Raw genomic sequence first — 5,722 nt, forward strand, 5'->3', positions numbered from 1 at the left:
TGACTTAAGACTATTTAGTAGTCATGACCTCACCAAGCCATTTCATTGTGTTGTCTCTCAACCTTGAGAGAATGTTGAGTTTATACTAAAGTTAGTAGTTGCTTAGAACTACGAGTGAGATAATAAGTTGATCATACATTCCCTATGGATTGGGTCACTATTGATAGAAGCCAATAGCAATAAGCATTCTCAATAAAGGCACCATGATATCACATGGGATTGAGACAAAGTGTCCCCTTAGGTGATCCTAAGAAGGTGCGTTCATGAAAACTATGATCATAATAGTTTCTTAAGTAGAATTTGACATTAGCTCTTAGAGAGCTAAGACATATTAGTTAAACACACAATAGGAGGATGTATAACTCAAGGATAGTAGAGGTAATCTTAAAAGGCTAATAGTTTTCACCTTATTAGTCTTGAAAGGATAGTGGAGGTAGTCTTGAATGCAATGGATAGTAAGTCAACACTACTACAAAAATAGAAAATTATGACGCTTTAATCCTTGATGCTTTCATAAAGTATCATTATATTTGGATAGACAATGGCGTTTTTTCAAAAGGGTCATTTTTTATATTAGTTTTTTTATTTCATGGCGCTTATTTAAAGTATCATTGCTTGCTGTGGCACTTATAAGAATAACTGGTTATTCCATGACACTTTATAGCAGTGTCATAGTTGTGATATTTCATGGCGCTTATATTAGGTGACATTAAATAATAGTATATATATGTTCTAAATATATATTAATTAAATGTTTTTCCCTTTCTACGAGTACCTACCAGACATTCCCTCCACAATTTCAAAACTGAAGAAACCCCGAAACCCTATAGCTCTCACTAAGTCCACCACTAAAATGCCCTAATCCGTTGGAATGGCCATGTCTAACTTCCATGCATGGGAGGTTACCATTGGCAAAATCTACTACAGAGCATCATAGTTACAAGTAAATCTCTTTCTCAAGTAATGTTGTTTTCCTCAAACTTGAATAGATTAGTACAAATGAAGACAAATGGAAGGGTTTTCATTGTTCCAAAAATCTAATATTATTGTTTCATAGATGGGAAAATTATTTTGGGAGGAGAAAATCAGGGTAATGGTATCCCAAATAAATACAGTGCATTTTTTGTTCTTATTGTTGTATGGTACGCTGCAAGTTGTAATAGGTATAGTTCCAGCTTCTCCTTTTAGTTGTGGTGGGAAGTGCCGCCTTGTTTTTGCCTAGTGTAATGCCATGGAGATGTAGCAGCCAGCATGGTGATCGGGATGGAGGTTGAGAGTAATGTGGTGGGTGGCTCATGCACCAGCACAAGGGCGTGGGAAAGGAGGTGTAGCCTCTGCCACCTATAGGTATGGACGTGTCGTGTTCGTACACCAAGGAGAAGACAGGTTCAACTGCAGCAGTTGAGAAAGCTACAAAATGGGGGATTTTTAAATGGTATTGAGAAAGGAACAACTAGCAAACGCATGACGTGTTTTAAAATTTTCTTTGGTGGGCTTGGGTTTGAATTTTAGTTGTTGGGCAGTCAAGGTTTGGGGGAGGCACCAGGTCCAAAAGATATGGGCTTGGCTCGGTTGAAATCAAGATGCAGACTTTCCATAGCAAGTTTTCTCAAAAATAAAATCCATTTAAAGAAGAAACTTCTACAGAATGTAAATAATAATAATAATTTGAATTTTACTTTAGGGGATAGGAATTTGGACCTTGGATGTGGCTAGATTTGGGCCCATCCGAAGGCCTTGTTTGGTCCACCTCATCCTTCCTACAAAGTCATGAATGATGACTGATGACTGGAGAGGCAAGACTCGTACAATCTGGATGTATTGATACAGTATTGCCTGGGAGGGAGAGATTGATGTCGGCATCGTGCTGGGCGGTGTTGAAGGAGTTGGAGGAGATGAGGACTGAGGCGTCGTAGCCTTCGACCATGCAGTCGTGGAAGAAGAGGCGGAGAGTGGCAGTAGCTATGGTGGGGTCGTTGATTTCCTTGGTGCTTCTTATGATCTCCCGCATGATGGGTTTGAACAGAGGGCATGTTTTGTACTAGTAAGCGGCGCTGAGCTTGGATTGTGTGTGGGAAAGAAATGACAACGCTAGTGCTATAAAGAGGAGAGACATTGCCATGGGTTGAGAGAGAAGGGAGGCATAGAGAAATCCCATTTTCATTGTGGGAATTGGTGGGTGTGGAAAACTTTGTTAGCAACACGAGTCAAAAACTGTGGCAAAATTCGTGGGTGACAACACTGCTACTCTTCCCATTAGCGTCTTCTTGTTGATTCCACGGTTCTTCTTGGTGGGTTCTGGAGAAGCCTTCATATACACTGGTCAGCTCGATTTCGTCATTACCCAATCACCCAAGAGGATGAAAACTATGAGCCCTGGCCTCTTCCTCTCAACTCTCTCGCTAGGTTTCATTGTTAGTAGCTTCTTGGTATCGGTAGTGAAGAGGATGACAGGGAACAGAGATGGCCAAGGATGGCTAGCAGACAACATCAACTATGGAAGACTTGATTGTTGAAAGAGTGTCATGGCATGATTTCAAAGGCAATTTATAATTTGTTTCTGATGAGAATGGCCCTAGTTTTCCATGTAAACCCTAGTTTGGTAGGTGAAGGTCTTAGTACGGTTGAATATTTTTCCGAAGACACACGGTGTCGTGGAAAGTTTCAAAGAAAGCTAGGGTTGTGTCTTTGAAAGGCTCTCACATATTTTAATCAGGAATATTCTATGCCTCCGCGTCTTTGAAAGGCTGACAAGTCTGACTCTAAATTTGGTGCGTTGAAAGGATTCTAAACCTGCCGCTATCATTGTTCTAGCAATTTCTTTCCTGCTACATCCTCTCTCAATCTCCTCTGCCATGGCTGTGACACCATCTTCCACTGCTGAAATTTCCTCATCCATTGAAACATCATCTCTTTTGTTGTATGCTGCACATATTGATATTCCCAGTCAGGTTTCGTCCTTAGCGGCATCGTCGTTGACCCAGGTTTTTAAGTCCTTGCCTCCTAGCACTCTTGCCGGACCTCCATCTGTCATCTCCACTATTGCTCTTCCTCCCTTCTTGACTCAGGTATCAACTTTGTCATCTCCTATTCTCCTCAAATAAATTCCTTCACCCTATTCTTTTCTTCTTCTTATTTCTCTACACCATCATATCCTTCTATTCTTCCTTCTTCTTTGTCACATTCTTATCAGTTTTCTATTTCGAATTCACTGTCTTATTCCACTCTACTTGCTGCACCGAATATTACCAATCAAACTTGATTCCACCAACTATCTTCTTTGGAAAGATAAATTCCTCCCTGTTTTAATTAGCAACGACCTCTTAGGATACGTTGATGGCACTTTTCCTTGTCCTCCTCAATATACCTGTGATGCCGAAGGTGTAAAATCTGCAAGTTGGGATTGAAAGTTCAAGGAAGCTGCCCTTCTTTATTTACTTAATAAAATATACCTTGTTGAAATCAAAACCCTTATGATTATATATATATATATATATATATATATATATATTAAAAGTTTTTATATACACAAAATATTAAAATAATCCTTTAAACAACGAATTAATTATAATTATTTTATATGTAAATAATTTTTTTATTTAATTAAATTGTAAAAAGTTTTTAATATCATTAATATATTAATTAAATATATCATAATTTTAATATTAAATATATTTTAAAATTAAACATATTATAATTAAATATCACAATATTATTATTGAATAAGATTTTATATAATTTATAAATTATAATATATATATATATATATATATATATACATATATATATACATATATATTAATTTTTTTAATAAAATAATTTTATAATATTTATTACTTTTTTAATTTTATTTATAAGAGTTTTATTGGACCCTGTAATGTTGAGGCTAAGTACAAGGGAAATTTTAGAAGGTTTCAAGGAATGATCCAAACAAAGAAAAATTAAAAACTTGAATGGGCTTCTTCTATATGCTTATTTCATAAAAGTAGAGGGGCAAGTAAGAGAAACACACATGGTCAAAGTAAAGAGAACTAAGTAGGTGGTCAAGGGGCAAAACCGGTAATGAAGGTAGCAAAAAGGTTCGAGATTAATGTTGACTCAAGAAATTTCATTAGTATGGGTGACAACTTACTAGGAACTTCTAATTATAGACTTGAAGAGTCTATGGACTTCTTCAAATTTCATATTATCAGGTGCCATTATATTTAGTCAAATCTTGAGGGGAAATGAATTAAATTAACCCATTAAAAATATTACTCAAAATATGGTAATGGAATATTTCAAAACTTGTATCATTTGTGTGGATTGAAATAGAATATTGCTTTTAAAATGCAATTTCTAACTTTCTATTTTAAAAACAAAAAATAGTAAAATATTTTGTATAAGAGTTGTTACTATTTTCTATTTTCAAAACAAAAAATAAGAAGTGAAAAAAAAATGAATATTAGTCTACTTTTAAAATTTACACTAATTACTTTTTAGAGAAAAAAATAACTTTAATGTAGTGTAACCATATATAGTTTGTATACATAAGGAATCAAAACTAAGGTATAGGATCATAGGTATAATTATTAGATGGTGCAACTTGTTGGAAAAATCAAAGGGTAGAATTGCTGGATGCTGAAGACCTAGCCTGTAACTTCTCTTTCACAATATGATATAACCTAACCAAGATGATTACGGATTGTTAAGCCACCTTAATTTAGACCAGACTTTTCTATCTCATTCGTTTAAGTTCTACCCATCTTGCAATCATCTTTCTTGCCCTAAGGACTTGACCCGGGTCAGATAGTGTGGTTCACGGTTCACCCACCATTAGGTCATCACCAAAAGTCATAATCTCAAATGAAAAGGGGCACAAGGAATAATCTTCTTACCTTTCTCATCATGCATATATTTTATTTTATATGAGTATTAATTACCATTTAAAAAAAATAATAACTAAAATAGTTTGATTTTAATAATTTTATAAATTTTTAAAAATATCTAACCATTGTTGCACATGTGAAAATATTTTTTTTCTTACTTATATATTTTTTTCTTCTTAGTTTATTTCTTATTTTAATTTATTTTGTATTTATTTGTTAATATCTACTAATGGATTTATTTTATATCTTTATTTATTATTTGTTTTGCATATACATATTTTAAGAGACAATGACCTACATTGGACTACGAGAGGTGTGTGATGCAAGACTCGAGACAAAGACAGAGTGAGGAAGGTACACTATTTTTCCTTATACAAACCAACATATTTGAATTATAATACCATTTTTACTTTGGGTAGTTAGAAGAATATAATGGAAGCGTTATTTTAAATTTTGTTTAAATCTTATTGAGTACCTGAATTGTACGAGTTATTCCCTAGCTTAGTTTGATACCAAGGCCCAAATTTTGACCCAAGGCTATGACATAGACTGGTGTGACTTGATTCTCAAATCATGGGTCATACGTATGCTTTCTTATAATAATCTTGTTTAATGATGAAATATAGCAATAATTATGGAACAACTTCAGGTGTTTTATAATTATTAGATTATTCAATAAGTAATTGTGTTTTAATTTTAATCAAACATGCATGCATGAAACCTTAGAGTTCCCATTCAACTATCATTGTAAGATAAAAGTTTCTCTTATTACATACGAAAGACATTTAAGCTGTCAAAGGTGAAAAAGGTTTTATCTAAGCCACTTTCAAGTTGACAACTTTTAAATTGTCTAG

This window comes from Vitis vinifera, chromosome 5, assembly GCF_030704535.1.
Source record: "Vitis vinifera cultivar Pinot Noir 40024 chromosome 5, ASM3070453v1".
Lineage (NCBI taxonomy): Eukaryota > Viridiplantae > Streptophyta > Magnoliopsida > Vitales > Vitaceae > Vitis > Vitis vinifera.